This window comes from Tenebrio molitor, chromosome 4, assembly GCF_963966145.1.
Source record: "Tenebrio molitor chromosome 4, icTenMoli1.1, whole genome shotgun sequence".
NCBI lineage: Eukaryota > Metazoa > Arthropoda > Insecta > Coleoptera > Tenebrionidae > Tenebrio > Tenebrio molitor.
In genome coordinates, this window is record NC_091049.1 from 12,969,751 (window position 1) to 12,997,714 (window position 27,964).

Sequence of the window (27,964 nt, forward strand, 5' to 3'; positions counted from 1 at the left end):
CTGTTTACGGTTTTTTATTATTTTTTGTTTGTTCTGTTTTGAATATTCAGTGCATTTTTTTAACTATTGCCATAGGGAATTGCGTGGTAAAACTTATACCCCCTGTTAACTTTTGTTGTGATGAAAAATATTTAAACCATTTTTGAGAAAAAGTTGGAAGATTTTTAAACTATCGGATAGATTAGGTACAATTTAATATCCTCCTAAATTGTCAAAAAAGTTGTGAAAAAAGTATTTTAGTAAAAGTGTCTTCTTGCTACTATCATTTTTAGCTGGCTGAAATGTTAATTGACTTTTGTTACTTTCATTTAAAAAATAAATAGCGAGACGTGCTCGAGGCTATGATTAAAGTAAATAATAAATAAATAATAAATTAAAATATAAAACCTAATTTTTGTTCCCATTTAGCCTAGGTACTGCGTTTCTTGTCAAATTATTTAAGTTAATTAATTTCAACTTTGAAGAGTAAAATTAGTCAAATGAAACTGCTTGGGTTGTTCAATCAGTATGCATTACGTAGTCTTATTAATGATTCATTACTAAAATAAAAATTAGCACCAAAGCTGCATTGGATCATAAGTTAACAGGGGGTATAATTTTTACCATGCAATTCCCTATGGCAACAGTTAGAAAAAACGCGCTGTACCTATATTAATTATATTTTAGTCTTTTACATTATTAATATAAAAAAGCTCTTACTCTTATTTTACTTTCTACCCTTTCCCTCTCATTCATTTCAACTTGGAAAAATTCGATTCCTGAAATGGGCAGAAGTATACTGCTATTTAAATGGTAGATAACAAGATAAGATTTTAATTCTAAATAATAGTTTCTTAAGAATATAAAAAAAAGATAGAAGTTATTTGGAAATAGTCTGCCTGTGCTTAATTAAATATAAAAACATAACCTCACAAAATATTATAGAATGTCGAAAATTCATTATTTTTGGAATTCATCCAGCTATAACAAGATATGTATGTGAAGTACAAAACAAAACAAAAAGTATACTGCTATTGAATTTGATATTTATTGTTTACTATAGTGACTGGTTAATTAACCAGTAAAAAATCCAGTAAATTTAGCTAAAAATATAATTGACCGGTAAATTTACAACACTACTTACACATTGATTTCGAAGATTTACAAATCTAATATAGTCATTAATGGAATTTGACTTTCTATATTGCTTATCTAGAACTTTTTTCTTTAAGTTTACAGATCTAGTGTAGGTATTGTGACGTTATTTATTTTTACTCTGGCCCAATGGCTGAATAAAATAACGATTTAGGCGTTAGCGTCGTGACCAGGAATTGATTGAAGACGGCACCGCTGGAACGCAAACTGAAGGAGGGGGTGAATGACAACAAACTTACTCAAGACCTCGTAATAATAAAAATAAAACGAAAGATAATTACAAGATGTAGAAATGAAAAATTATTGACATATATAATAAAATTAAACAAGGTTTTGTGTAATGATGATAAATTTTGACAATAAAGTTATAAATGGGCTAACAATTTGTACGAAAATGACACTAATTACAATGAGTTGAATTTGAAACCAAATAAATAATTTATGAGTATAAAAAGATAGTGGGATATGACAAAGAACTTATCGGTCTTATCGCGGGACAAGGCCTCGCCGTGATAAGACCGAGAAAAGAAAAAAAAATGGCTGTTTAACTGCTGGCGAGTGGTGTCCTTCTGGAGGCGGCGGGGACGACTGGATGAGGTCTGCACCAGAGTACCACTCCTTGATTCCGTGACCCTCCTCGCACAGGCTCCGCTCCGACGAAGGGAAGCGTGGACCAGCCAGAGAACCTCGTGTTAGAAAATCGCTTTCCGTCGACCTGTTCGCGTACACGTGCGTTTTAATTTGAGGTAGCGCTTGCACCCGAAAGGGGAAAAAAAAAAAAGGAAACGGTACATCTTTCATTCCCCCCCGAAGGGGGGCGGGCTGCTGAGGCTTTCTAGAGCCTTTTCAGCCACACTGACGGGAAGATTCGGGATGGGTACGGTGAGGATGGGTGCGAAAGGAAGGTGGTAGGTACTGAGAGGTTGATACTGACCCAGCATTCGCCTTATCTGTGATATGAGACATACCACGATGTGATGGTGTGGGGAAACCTCTGAAAAAAACCCACACCTGGTCAGGCGGCACCGGGGTTAGAACCCGGGACCTCCCGAATGTAAAGTGGCGCGCTAGGCGCTTGGCCACAGTACTCGGTTCCCGAAAGGGGAGAAAATGTTGAGCTAAATTTCTTACCAGGCCGAAAGGGGAGAGTGATTTTGATCCGCACAAGGCGATTTGTCCCACAAGGGAACCTTTTGGCGGCGCGGTCTCTTTATCCGTCACCGTCCGTGACGAGCGGGGTGGTTCCTACCTGATTCGAACTGCACCGAAAACGACACCCCTATTTGACCGCACCAACCTTCACCCTCTGATCCTACGGCTTCTCGACTTCTCAACGGAACTCGCGTAGAATACTTTTCAAACCTCATGACACGCGAGATGCGGGAAGGCGGAGTCTAGTGAGAGAAATCGGTAGCAATCGGGTAAACCGATCGGTCGCAATACTGTCCTAAAAAAGTCGTCCAATCTTGCAAGAAAGCGGGAAAGTTACTTCTGTGACAAAATAATTTACCTGTAATTCTGAAATTTCGGTAAAAGGCAAATCACTTCCAGCAAAAACCTAATCTTTAGTGTTATTTGTAGTATATTTGTATTATCCCAGCACCTAGTAGAGATGTTAGCACTACGAGCGGCTAACGATAAGTAACAACTTTATTAGTATAGGTAGTAGCCTGAGACGAACAACCCCCGCTCTAACGTTTGGTCTTGTGCGCAGATTCATCTCGCTTGTCATGAGATTTGGCACCAACTCTACCTCTCTAGTCCCGCAAAAAAAAATTCCTTTTCGAACGCGCGGGCGCTTTCCGCAAGGAGTTGTCGGGGGAAATGCTTGGGTTTGCGCGAACTATTCAATTTGGTGTGATCAGGAATTTTTTAAAACGTAACAGTACCTATTAATACAATGTTATTAATATATCGTGATTTGGACAACTCTATCTCTCTCTTACACATTGATTTCAAAGATTTACAAATCTAATATAGTCATTAATGGAATTTGACTTTTTATATTGCTTATGTAGAACTTTTTTCTTCAAGATGAGAGATCTAGTGTAGGTACCTATTAATATAGGGTGGAAAGCTATCTGTTGTTTTTTTTTTTTATCTTAATTGGTACAAATCTGGCTATGATTGAGTTAACAATTGAATAAAAGTATCAAATGCAATCCTCAAGATTGCTCATTTCATTAAAACAGGACCAATTTATTTCACCTAAATATAAATTAATTATATCGTAAGGTCAGAGAGTGTGAAGTGAGCTTGCCAAAGAGGCAACGAGTGTGTACCGCTCCGTGGTTTTACGAGAAAAACAGGACATTCACAAAGAATAAACCAAGTAACTGTTCAGGGAAAGACAAGATACGCCGCAGAACCAAAAACTGTAAGCCTCAAGTCAAAAATAGCCATATAATATAAAGTAGAACATCGTGAAAAAAGAGCCGACTCACAGAGAGACGGATACGGAGGGGGCGTTATCGCTCCGCGATAAGGAGGTGCTTATCGCTTCGCGCTAAGAAAAGTCTGTAAGAACGAAGATAAACAAAACTAGTAGGCAACACAGAATACAGCCGGGTTAACGTGTAACCGAGTGAACCCATGAATAATAACAAAAGAAACAAACCGGATCACGACTCTTCACCAGAAACAGAACAGAAACTATTCCGAGGAGGTACCCAAGTGGACAGAACGCATCTAAAACAAGGAAAAATAAAGGACCAAAACATGGAGGAAATCAAGCAAATACTGTTAGAGTTGAGCAGAGAAGTAAAGGAAATGAGAAACGACATCAGTCAAAACAACGAAGAAATGAGGAGCCTCAGAGAGGATGTAAGAACCATGCAGGTGCACTGGGAGAAGGAAAAGCTGGAACTGGAAGTGATGTTTAGGATCTACTAACACTGTTGGATCGGAAGGTGGCTGGAAGTCTTAAATTTTTTGTTAATGTCTTTATTTCAGTCACTACTATACAGGGTGTCTCAGCTAAGACTTTCGAGCCTAATAACTCAGTTATTTGCCAGCGAATTTTTGTGAAATTTAAAATGCAGATATTTTAGACGGTGAAGAATAAAATCCTAATAATCCAATCACCTAAGTCTTAAAAACGTAATTTTTACATGCCTTTTTAAAATGTTGACTTAATTAAGATTTATATAAAAAATTGATCGTCAATAAAAAATGCTGCAGGGAAAAACTCGTCCTTGAAAGACGTCTGGTTTGCAAGAAAAAAGCAAAAAACTATGTTAAACGTGGCTGCAAATGCAAAAACGTAGACGCGTATGAAACAAACGCGCACTATCGCCGAATTTTGGTCACCCCTTTTCGCAATAAATGCAGGTGACATACCTATTTGACGTTTATCTTGCTAACCTTACAAACACTTACGAAGTTAAAGGCAACATTTGGACGTAATTTATTATACTGGATGCTTTAATTCTTCCATAAAGGACTAAAACATGATCAAGATATTTTAGCAGGGTAATTTAGTTCACGTACGCTTCCTGTGTCTTCAGATAAATTGACGACTCTCTTAACCTTACATTTTGTAAAGCCTACATTTGGATAGTGTTCCACGAGAAAACGAACTGTGTCATTGAAGTTCTTACGACACTCTCCATAGGCAATTTTTTTTTCCTTTTTCAACCATATTGAAATTTCTGCCGCTGTAGTCTATTTTTATATTTTCAATAAATTTTTACAATTTGACGTTTCTAATAAAGCGCGCCCAATTTTGACAGACTTTAAAGGGTGTACAAAATGTTGCTTGTCAATTAATCATCAATTGTTTCAAAAGGTAACTGCTCAAATACCTTCAAATTTTACATTAAATTTTTAACGACAAAATCTAATATCTTCGTTGAATCAGACAAGTGATTTACTTAATTGTTTGTGTAGACCCCTATTTTTTAATGTTTAACAATCTAATAATAATGGCGCATAATTTTTGATAAAGGAAACATGTGTTAATAGTTATTTAAGATATAAGTGTAAAAAGTTATCCTTTATTGCACGAACGGGTTTAAAATACGACCAAGGTACGAGGGAGTATTTTAAAGAATGTGAGTGCAACAAAGGAACTTTTTACACGTATGTCTTACAACATTTTATCTACGATCATAACCTTTTACTTTTAGTAATTATTTTATTTGTGATTTTTTAAATTGTGACAATGTGACAACTACATCAGCGTGCGTTGATCGCCACGTGCTACCTGCGTTGTTTAGCACCCAGTTTGTAAACAAAGTGTACGAATTTAAGACGCCATTTGTAAAGTGGAAACAAATTTTTGAAAAAATGTGTGAAAACAATGAAGAAAATATTCCCCCGGAAGTACTTGAAGCTGCACGTAAATCTACTTTAAATTTACTACCCCAAAAGTCTCGCCAACAGTACGAACTGGTGTTCAAGAAGTTCAATGAGTGGTGCATTAGGAACAAGGTCGAAATGAATGTAACGGAAAATGTCTGTCTAGCTTATTTTGCTGACAGAGCTAAACATGTAAAACCATCAAGTCTTTGGTCGGAATACTCTATGGAAAGGTCTTCGCTGCTGATAAAAAAAAACATCGACATTAAACATTTTTTTAAATTAACTGCGTTTATGAAACGGCAATCGGCAGGCTATCAATGTAAGAAGTCTAAAGTATTCAGCAAGGACCAAATTTACAAATTTATTAATGAAGCACCAGACGAAACATACTTGATGATGAAGGTAAATAACTTCATTGTAATTATTTTCAATTAATTATAATATTCTAAAACTGCAGGTCGTGTCTATTTTTGGAATTGCAGGCGCGTGTAGAAGGGAAGAGTTTCTCAAGATGAGCACTAAAGATATAGAAGACACTGGTTCTATCTTAGTAGTGAAAATACCTGACACGAAAACCAATAAACCCCGAACTTTTGTCATTGATGGAAGAGATCATGACATCAAAAATATGGTTGAAATTTATAGAAGATATGTCTCCCTTAGACCTTCACATACAAAACATGAGCGATTATTTGTTTTTTATCGAAATGGAAAATGTTCCACCCAACCAGTCGGGATTAATACCTTTGGAAAAATACCTAGTGACATTGCTAAATATCTTGGCTTGACAAATCCACATGAGTATAGTGGTCACACTTTTAGAAGGTAATTATTATAAACTCGTATATATACACTCATATATTATTTACTATTATCATTAGATCCTCTGCCACCATCCTTGTCGATGCTGGAGGAGACATATTATCTCTAAAGAGGCATGGAGGATGGAAGAGTACAACCGTGGCAGAGTCGTATGTGGAGGAATCCATAGCAAATAAGATTTCCATTTCCAATAAAATTTTGGGGATAGGAGAAAATCAGCCTAGTACTTCTTCTACTAGTCGTGCGGAAAATGAAATGGGTACATCTTCTCAACTGCCAAGCACTGCCAAATCCTCACAGCCTCAAGTACCAAACTCTTTACCGAAGATTATTGTTAAAAATTGCACCAACTGTAAAGTGGATGTACATATAGGGAAGAATTAATTCTTTTAATAGTAAATATGTATCTATGTTTTGTTAATACCAACACTCTGTATATTAAATCACTGACCTCTAGAGGTCAGTGATATTAAATAAATACATGGCCTACTAAATCTGAACTGCGCTGCGCTTATTACGGCCGTAACAAAGCTCGGATTTTCAATGGAGCAATTGATTCCGCTAACCTCAAAAAATTTACCCTTAACCAACTCCATCTGTTAGCGAAATGGAAAAGAAAAATGTAATTTGAATTGAAATTATCCTATCACAATCACATAACGTGTTTATTTTGTTAGGTTAACACTTTCTATTTTGTCATTTTGACGGAAAATAAATTTTCACGAATACGTTTCATGAACGTAAGAATACCTAATAATTACAATAATCAAATTATCAAACATAATATTTATATGTATATGAAATGGAATTGCAAAATCTGAAAATGGATAGAGCACAGTAGAAAAATTAAAAGTAAAACTATCTATCTGCAGGAAGACAATACCTTTCTCGTAAGTTTATAATTTTAGAACCTTCCTACTTGTGAGTTTATTCTGAATGGATTTCGTTTTTATGTAATCTGTTTTTTTTATAAACAAATGTTTAAAATTGGTTTCATTACTAATTGGATAATAACTACAAATTTTATCTTTGTGTTTATCACAGGTAAATATGGAATTCTGTATTAAATGTGGATGCAAAGTAGTAACCAGTGGTTTTAAATATGATAAAATTTGTGTGGCAATATTAGCCAAGTCTTTTAAACGCCCCACAAATTTACAGACCCCACGGTCTTGAAGCCAAACTAATCGTAACAAGGGTCCTGGAGTTGCTGTAGATAATAAAGAAGAAACATGTATTACAGTGAAATGTTTCCTTTAGTTTTTTTTAATAATTTTATTAATTTTGGATTTGGTTTGGAGGTTGTTGGGAATTTGAAAATAACTATTGTTATTTTCTCCACATGCAACACACTATTTTCCCATGTTAGTACTTCAACCTTGATGAAATTCTAGGAAATTTAAATTATTGTGGCAATTTAGTTGATTTGTAGTTTAATATCTTAAAAGAGATGGCGCTAGTTAAGGGTAGATTTTTTGAGGTTAGCCGAATCAATCATTCAGCTAGTTTGTTACGGCCGTAATAAGCGCAGCGCAGTTCAAATTTAGTAGGCCATGATAAATATAAAAATCGTTATTACAGATTTCTTCTTTTTTGACATAATCGTGCACTAAAAATTTTATAACACTATTTTCTTGTTTGACATAATCGTGGACTAAAAGTTTTATGGCACGATTCCGTCAATTCACTAAACGTCAACTTTAGCAACGATTTTTAGTGCAAAAAGTGCCTACTTTTTACATGATCGTAGATAAAATTACATTTTTTAACTTGAGGCAATTTTATTATTACTAACCTTCACGGTCTAAAATATCTGCATTTTAAATTTCATAAGAATCCGTTGGCAAATAACCGAGATATTGGGCTCGAAAGTCTTAACTGAGACACCTGTATTTACACTATTTACACACACTCTGATTTACTGCATGATGATTTTCTTTTAACTACTGATGATGATGATTGACTATGATTACTGCCTTGTATGATGATTTTCTGATGACTTTGTCTTCTTCGATCGGTTTGTGGGTCGATAATGATAATGGTATCTGTTTTACCGACGCCGTCTTTTAGCCCGCGCCAATTGAAATTAGCGGGAATTTCAAACATTCTCCCCTCCTTCTCCAACAGGTTTGGGGAATGATTTGCAGCTATGAGACATCTGGTTCTTCTTGATGATGATGATTTTCCAGAAATTGGTAACAAAGCGAGCTTTGTTACTGGTCTTGTTAGCGTGGCGGTAGCTGTCTTGATCGTCACTACCTGAGTTAATCCGTCCACACCTGGGTGAAGTTGAGTTACTCTGGCAAGCGGCCACTTGGACGGTGGGTACCGCTCGTCTGTGAGGAGAACTAATGAGCCTTGCTTGATGTCGCTGTGAGAGTGTTTCCATTTTGAGGTTAACTGGTGAGCTTGCAGACATTCTGCGGACCATCTGTCCCAAAATGTTTGCAGTCTTGCTTGGATCCTCTGAAGTTGAGAAAATCGTGAGTCTGGCAAATGAGTCAGAGTTGACTCTGGAATCGTGGTGAGAGCAGCACCATGAATGAAATGCCCTGAGGTGAGTGCTGAGATGTCTTCTGGGTCATCTGAGAGTGCACTGAAAGGTCGTGAGTTGAGAATCGCTTCTACTTGGGCCAACAATGTTGAGAAATCTTCATAGCTCAGCACAGTATCTGCGATTGTGCGTCGAAGGTGGTGTTTCATCGACTTGACGGCGGCTTCCCATTTGCCTCCCATGTGGGGCGCACCTGGAGGATTGAATATCCACCCTGTCCCATCATTGGTGAGAAGACGTTGAAGTTCCTTGAATTGATGCGTTGACTGATCGAAAAGTTTTTTGAGCAGTACATCAGCACCTTTAAAGTTCGATCCGCAGTCGCTGTGTAGGGTTTTGCAAATTCCACGTCGACTGATAAACCGTCTGTACGCTTTGATAAATGCTTCCGATGAGTAGTCTGTTGCAACCTCTAAATGAATCGCTGATGTTGAGAAACCTTGATTGAATTTTAACGACACAGGTCCTGCGTAATCAACTCCTGTGTTTTCAAATACTGGTGAAGGTGTGACACGTGATGCAGGGAGTTGACCCATTAACTGTTGAGCTCGAACTCCACGAATACGAGCACAGGTGAGATATTTCTGGATGAATGACTTTACAGGAGCCCTGCCTCCTACGATCCAACAACTTTTTCTGATCAGGGAGAGGGTGAGTTGGGTACCTCCGTGCATTGTTCTGGAGTGAGCATGGGAGATGATGAGTTCAGCAAGTTAACTTTCTTTGGGCAAAATAGCTGGGTGCTTACTGTCTGCATCTAGATGTGAGTTTTGGAGTAGAGCACCGACACGCAGGATGCCTGCATGATCAATGATTGGAGTCAGTCTTGACAATGCGTGAGATTTCTTAAGACGTTTTCCAACTTGAAGAGTCTTGAATTCCGATGAGTAATACGCCTGTTGAGTTGTCTTTATCCAAAGAAGCTTGGCATTTTCTAGATCCGCTGGGTTGATAGGTGAGATGGACTGTTTTGAGTTGGGAATCCTTTTGAAGCATGAGCAGGCACGTTACACTCACGCTGTTAGTCTGAGAAGTTTCGTGAGTGTTTTGTTGAAAGTCTTGACTTCTTTCAGTTCAATGAGATCCCAAATTGCAGGTGATCCTGGAATAACTGCTGCATACGAGAGGCCTGGTCTCTGTTCTAGGTCGTCGTGGAGATTTTCTGGGGGTATCCTAGATAGCAAGAATTTTGGCGGTTGAGATAGCCACGTAGGTCCTGTCCACCATAATGGATGATGAATGAGTTGAGATGCACTGAGACCCCGTGACGCACAGTCAGCCAGGTTCTGCTTCCCTGAAATGAACTTCCAGTGAGCTTCAGACAATGTTTCCTGAATTAATGAGACTCCGTTGCCGACGAATTCTTTCCAACGCATTGGATTGCTCTTGATCCAAGCAAGAGTTGCTGATGAATCTGTCCATGTGAATACGGGTACTTCTTGCAGCTCTAGAGTGACCTGGACTCGTTTCACAAGTTTTGCGAGTAACGCTGCAGCTGATAATTCCAGCCGAGGAATTGTGAGACGTTTCAGAGGGACTACCTTCGTCTTCGAGCATACTAATGTCACGATGGATGAGTCTTGATTTGTTACTCTGATGTATACTACTGCAGCCATTGCCAGTTGAGATGCGCCTGAGAAGCCATGAATTTGTGCTGACGAGATTTCTGAATGCAATTTCAGCCAGCGGGGTATCTGAAGTTGAGAGAGTCGTTGTAGATCTTGGCGAAGTTCTTGCCATTTGTTGATGATCTCTGGTGTGAGTGTGTCGTCCCATAACTGTTGCATGAGGATCTTTGCTTGGATAACAACAGGTGAGATGAGACCGAGAGGATCGAACAGTTAAGCAATTTCTGAGAGCATGGCTCTTTTGGTACAGGTGTTGTGCGTGTTGAGGTTGCCTTTGAATGTGAATGTGTCTGGTTTGCATTGCCATGAGATTCCTAATATTTTTGTTGTGAGATTTTCAAAAGAGTGAGAAAGTTCTGATGAAGGTTCTGAGGATGTCATGATAAAGTCTGGGTGATGGGTCTTCCACTTTACAAGTGGTAAGCACGCTGTTTTACACATCGCCGTCAGCTCTTCGGCGATTGCATTGAGTTGTTCTGCTGAGTCTGCACCCCCGCCGATATCATCAGCCCTTTCCAATGACGTTAACGTTACGTCGATGTTAAAACGGTAAGAATGTTATCGTTAGAACTAATTACATGTGTTTTAGTATTTTTTAAAAATTATTTCCATTGGCTAATGTTAGAATGTAACGTTAAGAATCCAGAACATTTCTGGGTCTAACGTTAACGCTACAATATCATGTAATTACATGTGTTTTAGTATTTTTTTTAAATTTTTCCGTTGGCTAATGGTAGAATGGAACGTTAAGAATCCAGAACATTTCTGGGTCTAACGTTAACGCTAACAATATCATGTAACATTAACTTTAATCATAACGCCATTGTGGACGGTTTACACTGAAATACATATAATTTTGAATTTTTAGATCTAACGTTAACATTAACATTTTAACAGCCCTTTCACAATGGCGTTAACGTTACGTCGATGTTAAAACGTTAATGTTAACGTTAGATCTAATTACATGTATTTCAGTACTTTTCATAAATTATTTCCGTTGGCTAATGTTAGAACGTAACGTTAAGAGTCCAGAACATTTCTAGAACTAACGTTAACGCTAACAATATCATGCAACATTCATTTTCATCATAACGTCATTGTGAACGGTCCACAATGAAATACATGTAATTTTGAATTTCTAGATCTAACGTTAACATTGACGTAACGTTAACGCCATTGTGTATGGGCCTTAACATCGACGTAACGTTAACGCCATTGTGAATGGGCCTTAATATTGAAGCTAAAGAACAAGGTACCGATAATGCCATCATTGATGATTGGAGTGATTATACTCCAGCAGAACTTCAACAACCACCTTCTACTCCTCTCAGATGTCTTAAAAGGAAATCAGATTCAGAAAGTAGAAATAATTCTAATAAAGAACCAACACGCAAAAGGCACAGCAAAGACTTTAGTATTAAAACCAAACTGGGTACCTGGGGAAACACTAAGGTAGAACTGGCTGAATTGCAAAAGGACACTTTCTTGCAAGAACATTCCACAAAATTAAGAAATGTTGAGAAGAAACATGACAAGTCAATATTTCTTACAGAACAGGAGTTTTCATTAAAAGTATAATTTCTGAAAGAACAACATGAGAAAAGAGCACAGTTGTTAGAGTTAGAATCTCAAGAAAAGATAACGTTATTGAGAAGAGAACACGAAACCAAGATGGAATTAATAAATTTTCTATTTTTTTCTAAATCTCTACGCACATTAACATTTTCTATGAGTTTGATAGCTGCTAATTCCTCTTCATTTACTTGGGAAACTTCATCGCTGATAAAAGTTGCTACAACTACTGCTTCGTCTTTTTTCCAAATTTAATCGAATGCCCAACCAAAACATCTTTCAATCGGATTTCGTGTACGAATTGAAGACTCATTAAAGGAGAGATAAACTTTAAAAATCGATTTTTTTTAAGTGTCTTGTTATTACCGCTATATACTCTGATTTTCATAGGTCCAAAGCGTATTTAAAAATTCAAAGCCGTTCACGAGATTTTTAAATATTGGGATCACAGCGCTGACGTCATAATTACCCAGCCGACTTCTTGCTTTTCTTCAGTGCTGCTTGTCGGCTTCGATATTTATTACGTCCGGGGTGGGTCTAGTGTGCGAAGTGTTGATTTGAGCAAAATGCCTCAATGTTCTGTCTTTGGGTGTAATAATAAGCCAGATAATAATAAAACTGTGAGTTATCATAAATTTCCCAATAGAGAAAAGTCGCCGAAAAGATTCAAGACTTGGCTTAAACAAATTAATCGAAAAAACTTCTATCCTAGTAAAAGTGCCTGTGTTTGTTCCAAACATTTTGCCGCCTGTGAATTTGATGAGACAACCGTGTTGAAAAAAAGATTTTTGAATGTTAATAAAATTCACCTAAAAAAGGCAGCAATCCCAACATTATTATTGAAACCTAAACATCAAGAAGAGACGCAAGAACATGATGGAACTACCGCTTCGACTTCCGGAACCGGAACTATTAATAAAAAACGAAAAACGTCCAATTATGTGAGGAAAAACTTTCTCGATTCACTATTAAAAACTCCCGAAAAAAAAAAACGTTTGAGGATGTTTCAACTGCCGTAAGTGATGTCAGCCTCTGTACGGATATTGGAATTCAATGTGAATTAGGTGTCGAAATGTTTAAAACCGTTTTGATACAGGAAAGTATGAGTACATCAGCATCAGATACTGAACAGCTAATTGATGATACTAATAATACCGGGTGATCAAGAAGGACTGTTTAAGTTGGCAGTACAATTAAGAAAAATTTTTAATTCGGTTATTTATAACACTGCAACCGGATATGTTTTGTTGGTTTATTTGACAAATATCTGATGTAGGTATAGCATTAACAACGACAAGCCATCAACAACCGAAAGTTACTCCTGTTATACGATTTAAAATACAATTCAGTGTTACCAACTTAAACAGTCCTATTTGATCACCCCGTAATAAGGATCCTAGGTGTACACCTAAATTGAATCAGAGCGATTCGGAGAATGATATCGATGATGAAAACATCAGAGTTAGTGCGGGAAAAAATGAACCGAAACATCGAAACGGCGAGGATTCTTACACTTCTGAAGTATATTTGGTTTACATGGATGAAATTGTCAAGTTATTTCAATTATGTCAGAAATGTGGGTCCATTATTAAAAACATTGACAAGAGACATTGTGGCAGTGCCTTGTCCATTACTTCGATCTGCGAAAATAATCACAAATATGCCTGGAAATCGCAGCCTTATATTAGGAAACAACCTTTGGGCAACATAAATCTAGCAAGCGCGATGTTACTATCAGGTTAATCGACGCTAAAATATTTGCAGCTTATTATTCATCTCATTATTATAGGTTCCAGTTATACAACAATGCAAAATGTTGCCAAATGTTTAAAACTAAAATTTATTTCACACACAACGTATTACAAAATTATCAACGAATATGTGGCTCCAGTAATTCATGACACATGGAATAATGAAAGAGACGAGTACATAGGAACATTGCAGGAAAATAAAAATTATGACTTGCGGCTTTGTGGTGACGGCCAATTTGATTCACCAGGTCATTGTGCAAAATATCTCTGCTATACATTAATGGAAGTCAATACCAACAAAAATGTGGATTTTGTTCTACTTCAGAAAAAAATTGTCACTGGTGATCTAGAAAAGCAAGCTTGCAATATGGTTCTAGGTCGTTTGATAGAAGATAATGTTTCTGTCAAAATGTTGGTCACCGATCGCCACCGCGGTATCGGTTTATTGATGAGAACGAATTATAAGGATATCGTTCACGAATATGATGTATGGCATCTCGCTAAAAGTTTAGCAAAAAAAATAAAGGTAGGTACCTGTATGGTGCATATACGTACTGTTACGTTATAAATTACGCTCCCGAAGCTGGGCAACCCTGTTACCGGTTACAAATCCGGAATGTTCAGGGGTATAACGAACAAGTCGTGGCTTCGACTCGGTTTACAATGCGAACCACGAGAAACGCCGACTGAAGCTGAAAAATTGGTGAGAACAGCCCGGAGTACGGGAAATGATACACAATCTTCCAACTAATCGTTTATTCAGATGTCAACAATGAAAATAATGATATAATGAAAAAGAAAACAACGAAGCCTGACTAGCCCTATGGCGTGTACAAAATTGAATAACCCTAACTCCTCGGAGGGTCCTCCGGGTCCCAGATATTCAACGAACGAGTACCGGCGAAACAGTAAAAAAAATTCCCTTCTTTAGTGAAGGAGGAAGGCCGACTGATCCTACGTAACGTCGCTATTTGGCTACGCCGCCCGCATAAGCGGAGAGGTCCTCCAAGTCTTCCTTCGCTCTTCGAAAAAAAAATATGAGGTGATTGGTGCTTGGAAATGCAGCATTATAAACCATTTATGGTGGTGGTGTGCTGAAAGTTGTGAAGGAAGTGGAGAGCTTCTTATTGAAAAATTTACTTCGATCTTGTATCACATAACTAATCACTCTAATCAGCATTCATGGGAAAATGATTCCACCAAAAAAATATTCAAAAAATGTGCACACGGTGAATTTACAGCGGAAAAAATTCAAACAACAAAGTGGATACAGAAAACTTCACCGGAATATATTATTTTAAACAAAATTATTACCAATAAAATGTTCTTGAAAGACCTAGATCGTATAAAAAATTATTGTCATACTGGAAGCTTAGAGAGTTACCATAATAAGCGATTGAAATACATGCCCAAACGATTGCACTTTTCCTACTATTCAATGCTTTATAGGTCTGAAATTGCAATTTTAGACCACAATTTTAATGCAAATAGCGAAAGGCAAGTAATGCATTCTTATTGGAATTTTTCCAAATCAACAAAACAGTGGGTTTAAAAAAATGTATATGTTCATTACGACGATTGGCGCATGCATTTAGTAGATACAGTGGTTTTGTATGTGAAAGGAGAGATAACAATACCTGCTTTCCGAGATAGTCTTAGACTTCCACTGGATATACCTGATAATATTTATGATATACCAAAACCGGAAGGCGATTCGGCAGAAGCAAACTTCTCCAGATTTTTTAAGAGTGACTTGGTAAAAATCTTGTAAAAATCAACATGTACAAAGAGTTTTCTTCAATCTATTATGTAAAATAATAACAATAAAGTGTTTATAGGTATAAGTATTTTCTTAATCAAAATATTCAAAACCATTAGTAGCCTGAGACCGCTTAAATCCTGTATAATTATTTTCCTCATCAGGAAATGTTTCTCTAATCACATGAACTACACATGATGGTATTACTTTTCTATTATTTTTTCCTAAAGTCACCCAAGAATTAATCCAATAAACGAATTGTTTATACGCTACGTGCCGCCAGATTCTGTTGTTGGTTTCCATGTAAATTTTCTTTTTTATAACATCCTTCTCGTGTAATATCATATGATGGCGGGCCGTGTTGAGAACCTCAATATTTATAACCACGTTCTCAAAAGAGCTGTGATGAACAATACAGGTAGTATTTGGCTCAATCCTATTTGAAATAATTGTTGAATCTTGGCAGCAATGACATTCAGCCTCTGAAGACATCAGCACACAGCAGCCACATTTGCAACAATTTAATCCTTCTTTTCGATTACTACCCATCGCCTCGGTATTATCAATATCTTGAGGGCCTTCTTCAGTTTCATATCTTGGTTCATATTGATAAGGTTTTTGCGTAGCCATAATTAAAATAATATCAATAGGTATATGATAAACAATTACTGTAACGAGCCGTATGTCTAACATAACAAGATAGATTCAGACTACAAATGCACTAACTAAATGCAGGCAAGGCAGCTGGAGCCGAAGCGATGCTTGGGTAGTAGTGACGTCACTCGCACATGCAGCCATTTACAAATAAATTTATAACTTTCTTATCACTTAGGATAACCGAGAAATTTTTTCGCGAAAATATTCACAATAAAACGTGTTATTATAATAATGTAATACCGGTATATCGCTTTTGCAAAGTTTATCTCTCCTTTAAAGAGGTTCTCTGCAGCAGTTCTTGGATTTGCGAGTGGTGTAATGTTATAACTTTTTAATCTATAGCCACTGTCACCCACAACAACACTGCCTTCGCCGTATATTCGATTCTCTAAATATGCCCTCAGTCTCGAGTTTCGAAATATTGTATAGTCGTGAGACCATCCAGGCCATCGGCAGACTACATTTTTGATAATTAGGTTTGAATCGCATACAGCTTGAACATTTATAGAATAGCATGGTGCCTTCAAAAATAACTATATTTAGAGTAGGCGTTGACGACATTTTAATTTTGTTAACAGTGTAGATAATTTCGTAGGCAACCAATTATTCTCCGGAGTTACACAGGTTACATAGTAAGTTTTGTCCCAATTACCCAATTTCATATTAAAATTTTGACATTTGACATTCGTTCTCTTTCCCGTTTTCACATTGAGCTGTGTTTGTGATTTTACTCGTTTTATTCCTCGTCTTGCGTACAAAAAATCAGTTCTTGTCGGAACTAAAACGAAATCTGCGTCAGTGTTTTACTGTTTTCCGACATTTTTGTGAACAATGGCACAACATAAAGTCTTCATGTTAATGTCTTATTTCGAAATTGTGTGAAAATCGATGGAGTTTGGCAGTATTCCCTTGCGTTATGTATGGAAGAGTTTGGAGAATTCCCAGACATTGCAGTGGAATATACGCAGTTTCGACAAACTTTAAACATTTCCTTAAAGAATTTCCAAGAAAATGGATCTGTGGGACGAAAACCTGGAAGCGGCAGGCCAAAGAAAAAAACTCCAGAAGTGATTGAAGAGGCGAGACAAGCAATGGAAGAAGCCCCAGGCACTTCAATTGAACATTTATCACAACAACTTGGTGTGTCTGTTGGTACCTGTCATTCAATTGTGAAAAATAATCTTCACCTATTTCCATACCGTCTCACATCTGTTCAAGAATTACATCCAGCTGATCTCCCCCAAAGATTAGAATATTGTCAATGGTTTCTGAATACTTTAGATGTTCACCTTGATAAAACCTTTTACACTGATGAAGCCTACTTCCATCTTAGTGGATATGTCAACTCTCAAAATACAAGAATGTGGAGTTCAGAAAATCCACATTTTTTCATTGAAACACCCCAGTACCCCCAGAAAGTAGGTATTTGGGCTGCTATTAGCCAACGCAGAATTATTGGTCCAATCTTTTTTTAAGGTAACAATTGTAATAATGTTTTAGTAATTAAATAATAATCAATGTTTTTTAGGAAATATCAATGCTGCAAGATACAGAAATGAAATTTTCACTCCATTTTTAAATCAGCTACATGATGATTAGTTAGTTTATGGCTACTTTCAGCAGGATGGTGCTACAATAGATTTTTTGGTCGAATTTTATGATAATAGAATTATAAGCCGTAATACACCAAACAACTGGCCCCCTAGATCATGTGATCTCACTCCTTGTGATTTCTTCTTGTGGCCACACAACACCCATAAATGATTTGGCAGAACTACGAAATAGGATAACACAGAAAATTAGTGAAATCCTATTGTTTTAGAAAATGTAACTAATGCAATTAGATGAAGGACTAGGTTGTGTTTACAAGAACAGGGTGCACATTTTCAACACTTACTCTAAATTATGTATAAAATTGTTATCTCCTGTTGTGTGAGGTTATGTCTATGTGCAATACTTAATTTACAATTCTTATTAGTGTTCACAGCAATGTTAATGTTATGTTCTCTTTTATGGTTTAAAGAAATAAATGAATTGATATGACTAACTATTTGTCAATTTCCTTAAGGTGGGTACTTTCAGACTGTCTGTTTAGTTCCATGTTCAGTTTCAGTTTTCATTCAATATAAATACGAATGGAGAATATGAACTAACCGTGTAACATCCCATTTACTTGTTCTCTTTATGTCAACGGTTACTTAACTTTGGTGCTTTTGAAATTTTGCGATCTTATTCGACTTTCCATTCGAATTTGGGGTATTTTTCTCCCGAAGATTAACTAAAATTTGCAGCAATGCCTCACAAAGATTTCGAAAGCTGAAACATCATCTTCCGTATATTGGCGAAAAGCCATTAGTTAGCAAAAAATTTGTGATTGGAATAATGTTTGGATTATTTATTAATGTGAATTTCAATAATCTGGAATGAATGCACTACAAAAATTAAAAATATTTTCTAACCTAATTTTATTTCGTTAAATGTCAGACCAGTCATTTTCTACGCTGTAAAAATGTTGCAAACAATTGAACTTCCATAGGTTGCTCCAAATATAAATTTATTTGAAGGCACGTTATTTATGTAACCAGTTAGGAAATGCGTTATTTTGTGTAACGAGTGGAATATTTGCGGGACGAGCGCAGCGAGATCCCGCAAAATCACACGAGTTACACAAAATTGCATTTCCTAACGTGTTACATACAAGATTTTTTCTAATTTTGACAAAAAAAAAGTTTCTTCATACGTTAAACGAAGTAATGAATTTCATTAATAATAAATTATTATTGTGTTAAAATATCAAGTAGGTAAGTAGGCACGGTTATTTTGCTTAAAAACAAAAAATATGACAGTGTCCACTGGTGATACAATAAATTTTTCCTAACCAGTTAGGAAAGATTTTACTTTTCGTAACCAGTTACGAAAAGTGTGACGTTTCCAAACGTCAATTAATTTTGAAAAGTGTCACTTTATATGTCAAAATTAGAAAAAAGAAATTTATCTTCAAGCGGTTCGAAAATCGCCCCTTTGTGTATCTCCATAGAGACGGTTAAACTGTCATTTTTTTTCTGAACGGAGTAGAAGTACTTCAAGTCCTATAGTATTGCCGTTATAACTTTTTATCTGCTCCGCCCACTAAAATTGACCAATCAGAATCAAAGCCAGATTCAATCTGTACAACTTTTCATCACATTTGCCACGTAAAAAAGTTAAGGTTAGAATTTTGCTGTCAAGTCCACAATTATTGTTTTAGGTTCTAAAAAATAAAATTAAGACAATTTGAATGTCAGAAATTTTTACGGTGTAAATCAGATCGTCTTAACAACCTATTTGATTGGTAACTAAGAAGATGAAATGGGCGGGGCAGATAAAATGTTACGTTGTCCTTAGTATAGGAGTAGAAGTGTCCCACAGGCGGCTCGACCGGGTCAAATGTAAGGTCATTTGAAGTATTTGTTACGATTTATTTATCAATTACTTACACGAAATATTTAATAAATAAATTATCTCAATTAAGATAAAGCCTCTAAAAAAGCGAAATAACGAAATTATTATCCAATATTTAACCGATTCGATTGTGACTAAAGACGAGCCGCCCGCTGTGCGACTTGTTGGCGTGTTCATGGATGTCAGATCAGATGTCAAACAAATGTAAAAAATAGCGCAAGATTGCCTTTCAGTGTTAATAGGTACTATTGGGGACAAAATACTTTGGTCGTCATTTTGCTGTCACTTCAAAACAAATTAATGTAAACCAAGCATTAACGTCAAGTCAATAGTGATGACAATTTCAAATTATTGACTTTTCTCTTGTCAAAAATATGGCACCTTCCACCATTCAAAAATTTAGAATCATCTCCCTTGTTTCTGGGGGATTGCCCATGGGCCAAATTGCCTTGTGGAAACCTTTTCAATTTTTCCTCCTAGGAATATCTCCTTCAGTTGTCCATTTTTCGGTATTTAACATTTTGCAATGATGAGTTTGACAGTGACAGTGGTTGACAGTAGTAAAAAATAAGGTTAACCGTCCTAATGCTTGCTTTACAACTTTATGTCAGTCAACTGACTTTGACGACCAAAGTAATTTGTCCCCAATAGTACACAGTTGTAAGTTGTAATCGTTTTGATAACGTTTGTTGCATTTAGCGAACATTTGAAGTAAATGTGTACTGCAAGAAAACTAAATGCACTGCGACAGCTACAAAATTGATGTAGAGCGCGGCAAAATCAACGTAGACCTAATCCGACCATAGTCCCGGGCGAAAAGTGTATGATTTATACATAATTGCTCCTGATGAAAAGTTTCTGGCTACATAGGTAAAATTTCTAGTTTGCTAGAGAAAGAATGATAAATTATTATTGTAGGTTAGGTCTTATTAAAGTGTCACTAAGTGTGACCGCTTTCGATGCAATTAAATCATCAATTTGACAATGAGAGATATCGAAGATTTGGGCTCTGCTATCGTAGTAAAAGTTCAGGATACTAAAAATTACAAATCGCGATCATTCACCATTTTTGGAAAGTTTTACGTGGGAATTTGCAGAAAGTACATCAGACAGAATGAACAGCCTTGTAGACTTTACTAATACCTATCATCGAAACTTCAAGTACCAATAACAAGGGAAATAGAAATTACTAGTGCCTCAAAATTTGAAGATTGTAACAGCAGGAAAAGAAAAATAAATAAGTGAGTTCGCTTGAAGATAAAATAGTATATATCATTCAGAATAGGAGCTCTTTTTTGTGCTTCGCCCAGTTGTCGACCTCAACTGCGTTTCGGTCTTCAATCTCTGGGCTTAGCACAAAAAGAGACACTTCTACTCTTAATGATATAATATACTATTTTCCGGTTTCTATATAATTCTGCATTTTCTCCACCGGGTGACAAGATTTTTACGTGCGTACTATGGCGGCCAAAAAATTTTAGCCGTCACTATCTTGACATTCATGTAAAGTGTAAATAAACCTTTACGAACCGGAACCCCACTTTCGATTCTTGTCATTTTGACATGTATATTGTTATTCTGACAATCAATTTAAACTGTTGAAAGCTAAGTTATTTCAAAAATCCGACATGAATGAACAAAATTAGAGCAGTCGTACATAGATAACCTGAGGTAAACGTCTTGTGTAGTTGAAAATGACAAAATAATTTCGAGTTTTGAAACTTACCACCCAAAAAATACCAATTATAATCAAGACGGTAACCATAATGACAATAAAGTATGGTTTACAAATTTTTTTTTTTGAAGTTACAGAAAATAGCGGCTAAAATTTTTTGGCCGCCATAGTACAGTCCAATGCGCCAATACAATTAGGAAATTTAGGTGTTATATACAATCCTTGCTTCACTTCAATAACCTCTTCTTCATTACCTGGCATACATATGAACTTTTGGCGAAGTCTCGCAATAGCTTTAATTATTTTCTAACTTGTTCGACTGATTGTAGGTTTATCAAGTCCACCTAAGTCTCCAATCACCCTTAAAAATGAACCTGTAGCTAGGAAGATCAAAGTTGTTAACATTATCTCTTCTGCTGATAAAGCATGCATATGGTACCTTTGTGAAGGCATATTTCTTCCAGAAATTTTGTTGATGATGTATCTCGTTATTGGCTTAGATAATCAAAACCTTTGTTTAAATTCTGCATCATTCCACTTCGTAAAATGGTTAATTATTACATTTCTTCGGTTATTTCATAAAAAATAATTTTTCTTCTCTATATTATTTAAAACTTTTGCAAAGCGAAAACCGCGTCAAGTACTAAACGGCTAATGTTGACAGTTCAAGTTAATGACGGATCAAGCCTACTGATTTTAAACGAACAACACACTTCCAAAAAATAAACCTTATAACTGTGATTTATTTGTAAACGAACAACTCGCCCTAAATGTTTTGAATTCTTTATTATTTTCGGTGTTCATTTAAATTTCTCCTCAAAGCTGGCGTTGAAGAGTCCATTGTAAAGGCACCACGGATTACGATCGACTCTTCAATGCCAACTTTTAGAAAAAACGAACATCCGCTATAAAATATGACAGAGTATGTACTGTTACGATTTAAATTGCCGCGCGCTTTAAAATCTTTGCGAATATTCTAGAACGTGCTAGAACTCCATCGCACCACCGAAGTCGTATCCGTTTCCGCCAAAAACCTCAGCGGAGAGAGAGGAGGAAACTTAAAAATAGAAGGAACCAGCGACGAGCAGGACAGTTTACGACCTTTTGTTTAAAGGCTTTTATGGGTGTCCTAAAGGGAGTGATTTAGAGTGCAGTAGGTGCTGGTGTGGTATCGTGGTGAAGTCGCTGGAGCGACGATTCTTCAGGAATTCCAGACCCAAGCGCGGACTGCGGATTAGCGGCCCCACCGCGTAAGGTCAGAACTGAACACCGAAGAGCTGATCTACACCCACGTTGTTTGACTAATGTACCAGAATTAGAGAAATAATTTACCTTGTAAATGTTAAGCACGTGGTTACAAAATGGCTGCTGGAAGTACTGAACGTACCTCCGGCTACTTTGGAGATCAAACCCCGAGTGAATCAAAAAAGCCTTGTTTCCCGTTCCGCATTCGGTTTTATCATTTCTGGCGCACCCCACTTTCGCAACCCCTACTTGACCAAAGTGACCAAACAGCTCGGTTCTACTTTACGTCGATCGCGACACCTTTTCGATATTTCTAGAACTTTTGAAATTACAGTTTCCCTTTTCCACCATTATTTTAAATGTTGAAATTTAGGCTTTTGTTAGGACCAGACCAAATGTACATAATTTGTTGTTGAATTAGAACTCTGAAAAAGAACACTAAATTACTGACTCTATACAATAATAAACCTCAACATCAAGAAACAAACACAATCTAAAAAATGGAACAAATAGAATTAACAAGAACACTGAATTCCTGAGTCTATACAATAATAAAAATCAACACCAAGAATTAAACAGAATTAAAATAAAACAAACAGAATTAAAATGAAACAAACAGAATTAAAATGAAACAAACAGAACTAAAATGACACAAACAGAATTAAAATGAAACAAATTAACCTTATTTTGAAACGAAAATTGGGCTTGAAACGCTGTTAGGTAAGTGTCATATCATGCAATTAAATTCCATTGACCTGCTACTTCTAAAAATTGTTCTACATTGGTTTGATTCCCAAAACTGTTCTAATTAATTCGTAATTTTCATTCTCTCTCTCTACCTCACACCTCTGATTTCTACGACTCCCTGGCTTTACCGTTACCCTGTTGTCTCTGTTTTCTACCGACTCCCTTTCTACTTTGCCTTGTTACTTTTCTAACTAAAGGTGCAAACGATCCTAGTTATTTTCTACCATAAAGCGCTCTGTTTCTAATTTGCAATTCTCGCCCTTTAATTACAAATCTGCCACAAATTTGAGAATGCTAAAAAAGGTAAATTAACCTAATGCTAACATCAAATTCATTAATTCAATTATCCCCTGATTTTAACTGGACTCCCCAAATTGTCGAATGAGTAAATTTTACAATGTTTCTTTTCCCATGAAAACTGTTATCTTTGTGTTGTGTTCGGACCGGGCGCGTATCTGCATTTTCAAAGAAAGGTTGGCAGATTTCACTTGAGGAATGTGGTACCACTCTTGCGGACAAGGGCATTAATAAAATTTACAACTGACCAGCATTTCCGTCGTAAACAAACGCTATTTAAAACATTTCGTTGAAATTATTTTAAAAATAAAAATTCTTAATTTATCGAACCTATTCGGACCGTTACAATATCCATCGACTTGTTCGACCCACTTCCAAAGGGCCTACGCGGAAAAACATGCGTATTAATTATCGAAGATACTGCAACCGATTGGACAGAAATATCCTCTTCTCCAAACCACGTCCGAAGCATGTGCTCAACGACTCATTAGTGAAGTACGAGTATTTCTACGATATGGAGTTTCCCGTCGAATTATTTCAGACAATGGGACTCAATTTATTAGTGGTATAATGCAGCAGATCTGTTTCTGTTTGAACATGGAACAGAAGTACACTCCGGTTTATCATCCGTCCTCGAACATGGTGGAACGAAAGAACCGCAATCTGAAGACCTTACTCGCCGTCCTGGTGGGCACCGACCACACGCAGTGGCCAAACAAGTTGCCATCCGTACGGCTCTGAACACTGCACGCTGCCAGTCAACTGGGTTTTCTCCCGCTTACCTCACGTTTGGAAGAAGCCCACGCACACCATTCGAGGTTCAGCACGATATTGGGGCGGTCATCCAAAGAGAGAATTTTATTCCCGAGAACAGTCCCAAGTTGCTGTAGATGGTTAAACATCTTCAGGATGCCAAGGAATGCCACAAAAAGGAGCAAGATCGACAAAAAGTCTACGCCGACCGCTCCCGTCAAGAAACCCCCGCGTACCAGCCCGGGATCTTGTACTGGTAAAAACTCACCTTCTCAGTAAAGCTAAATAGGGGCAAACCGCAAAATTCACCCCTAACCGTGACGGTCCTTATGTTATTCTCACCGTCAAGGGATCTTGCTCTTTCGAAGTTGCCGCTCAGGACAACCCACAACAACCCTTGGGAACCTATCACGCCTTCGTCCTGCAGAAGTATGAGCCCACGAATACCTCCGTCGAACCAGTGATGCCTCTACGACGCCGTGGACGCCCCTGCAAGAATCAAGCTTAGATTCATAACCGCCGTCGGGACGCCTGGCGGTTCTGACAGGGGACGTTGTAACCACCGTACGCGTAGTTCCGACTTTAGGCGTCAGAGTAGCTGCTTACGCGCTACCCTCAGCCTACCGCTGTGACTCTCTAGGCTGCGCAAGAGGATCCACCCCTATAAGATCTGCGACACCTCGACCAGAAGACAGAACACTTCGCTTTCTCACCCAAGACAGCACCACCGACTAGGTACACCCGGGGTCATTTTGAGAAAATCCGAGGTTTACCAGACGATTAGTGAAGCGCTTTGCGCACCCTGACTGATGGCTTGTCGGTGGTCTTAGAGCCTTCCACGTCCACTGGACTGTTCTAGTAGTATTAAAATATACAGGTGTCCCAAAAAAAAAGACGAGTCCATAACTCTCTTATTTATTGGAGGATTTTAATTATATATACACCAAATTCAATGGCTGTGAATAGGCTACAAAATGCTCGAATGAATCAGATATAGCCCCAAGGACTTTAAGGCTAAACTGTCAAAATATTTTTTTTTCAAATAGGAACACATACTTTTTTTAGTAATTCTAATAGAGATTTTTATTCTGAAAACAGCAACGTATCACAAGTATACACTTACATAACCAAAAAATAAAAAAAAAAAGTTAAAAAACACTACTATAGTCTATGCTCAAACTGCTCTCCATTTTGCGCTAAACATTGGCGGCATCTCTGCGAAACCCCATATGTTGCACTGGACAACATTTCAGCAGGAAGTATTCGACAAGCCGCCTCGATAATGTTATCTCTTAATTGAGCCTCATTTTCTGGAGGTGGCGCATAAACTTGATCTTGAAAATATCCCCAAAAGAAAGTATCCATTGGGGTAATATCTACCGAGCGTGCCGACCAAGGTATGGGTCCATATGTTCCAATCCAAGAATCTCCGAACCTCCTTGTTAAAAGCTCCCTGTTCAGAATGGCGTTATGAGGGGTAGCGCCATCCTGTTGAAAAATTACTCTTCGAAACTCATTTAGGGGTAGCACGTCAAGAAAATTTTCCACGCCTTCACGAAGAATGGTGTTGCATTTATATTGGTCTAGGTTACCATCAATAAAAATTGGTCCAACGAGTCTGTTATGTAAAATACCGCACCACACATTTACCGAAAATCTACGTTGAAAGTTGTTTACTACCATTACATGCGGATTTTCTTGAGCCAAACATCGATCATTGTGTCGATTGAATATACCGTTGTTGGAAAAACTGCAATCATCGGACCACAAAATTCTTTGATAAAATGACATCTTCTTGAACTTTGTGTAAATAAAAAAGACAAAATGTCGAACGGCGGACAGGGTCACCAGCCTCTAATGCATGTATTTTGCGTGGAACATACGGTTTTATTTTATTTTTTCAAAATTCTTTGAACAGAATTCTTTGAAGTTTCCAAATTGTTGGCTATCTGACGGAAGTCCACTGTTTTTCCTCAACACTTAGAAGTACGTTAAGTTCTACGTTTTCATCTCGTAGTTGACGCCGAATCCGCTTCGGTTTCTTAAAGGCCCCATATCTCCGTAAATTGTTTGCTGACCGCTGAAATTTGCATCGATTTGGATGATCTCTGCTCGGATAGAGCTGCTGATAACGTTGTGAAGCTTGGTAAGAATTATGACCGCACTCAAAATAAACTCGAAGCATGTCTAAATATTCTTCGTTCATTTTAGCAATTTTTTAAGTTGAACTTGACAAGTTATGCGATTATTATTTGTAATTTGCTTTTTCAGCTAACTTAATTTGGTTATTGCATTGTAACACAATGCTAAATAGTGTTTTTTTCTTTTTATTTAATTCTTCTTATGTGGAGTTATACTTGTGATACACTGTTGTTTTCAGAATAAAAATATCTATCAGAATTACTAAAAAAAAAGTATGTGTTCCCATTTGAAAAAAAAATATTTTGACAGTTTAGCCTTAAGGTCCTTGGGGCTATATGTGATTTATTAAGCCATTTTGTAGCCTATTCACAACCATTTAATTCGAAGTATAGATAATTAAAATCCGCCTATAAATAAGGGAGCTATGGAATTGTCTTTTTTTTGGGGACACCTGTATATACCTATCTAAATTGGTTTTGAATTTCGACCTCAAAATATAAACATATCTAAGCACTACAGTGTTACAGGGTTCTTTTAAGTCTAGCATAATCAAAATTGGTTTGTAAGTACCTGATGATATGGGTAAACATGAAAACAAATATCAAGTAAATTTACACAGGCAAAAAATTGCAAAAATCTCTCTCAAGACTTTTATGCTTTTTCCGTGAACAGAAGTATAGGTACGGTAGTCTCATTTTAAGTTAGTAAGTTAGTAACTGTGATTCATATTTATTAAATTCCAGTTACTGTTGACTCCAGAGTTTTCAATTAGCTATACTCACTCGTTCCAGCTCTGCTTGCGTATTCCGAACGCGGTCTACCCTGTACGTTTAGGCCCGACGTATATAGTGAAAGGGATAGGACCTTGGCGCCCTTATTTCTTTTGTGTTTCATTTTTATTAAAGCTGTTGGCCACTCGCGCTGATTATTCTCTACATCGATACCTCGACCGATGGCTGTGCTAGTCGGAGCAACTTTGTCACCATGAGCCCGTGGACGAAGGTAGGTTAGCTAGTGACTTAGAGTCGGGTGGCAGCTGTCCGCTTAAGTGTGAGGTTATTTAGCCATGACGTAGCAGCGGCTATATTGTTTGATATTAGTCGCAACAACATTGAGAGATACCATGAAACAACTGCATGGTTTCATGCAGAAATGGTTTAAAATAATGACTACCCGACATTATACATTTGGTCTGTCACACAACGATAAACAATGGCAGGACACCATAGCTTTTCTAAATAGTTTTATGGATGTTACCAGAAAACTCAATGTTGGTGCGTAGAAACCATTTCAGACAGGTGTACGCAAACCGCACTTAATTTTCAGAAAGAATATTTAGAGAAATACAATTTCAAATATATGTTGCTAGGGCGATTAACTCAAGATGCCCTGGAAAATCTCTTTTCTGATGTAAGATGTAGAAGAGCAGTTCCCGATGGTCGAGACTTTAAAGGAGCACTTCGATTAATCGCCCTATCTCAGTTT

The 27,964-nt window shown here is 37.1% G+C and overlaps 3 long non-coding RNA genes across 3 annotated transcripts; 2 read left to right on the forward strand and 1 right to left on the reverse strand.

The window, feature by feature from the left end:
- Positions 1-1,077: 1,077 nt before the first annotated feature.
- LOC138129951 (uncharacterized) lies at positions 1,078-3,080 on the reverse strand. Its single transcript, XR_011159442.1, has 2 exons — positions 2,266-3,080; positions 1,078-1,849 (listed from the first exon to the last, which is right to left on the reverse strand). It is a non-coding gene; the product is annotated as an uncharacterized lncRNA (long non-coding RNA).
- Positions 3,081-5,179: 2,099 nt separating this feature from the next.
- Positions 5,180-6,843, forward strand: LOC138129162 (uncharacterized). The gene is made up of 4 exons (XR_011159126.1): positions 5,180-5,214; positions 5,262-5,838; positions 5,894-6,261; positions 6,318-6,843. It is a non-coding gene; the product is annotated as an uncharacterized lncRNA (long non-coding RNA).
- Positions 6,844-16,699: 9,856 nt separating this feature from the next.
- On the forward strand, positions 16,700-18,222 carry LOC138128953 (uncharacterized). The gene is made up of 2 exons (XR_011158966.1): positions 16,700-17,655; positions 17,708-18,222. It is a non-coding gene; the product is annotated as an uncharacterized lncRNA (long non-coding RNA).
- Positions 18,223-27,964: the final 9,742 nt, after the last annotated feature.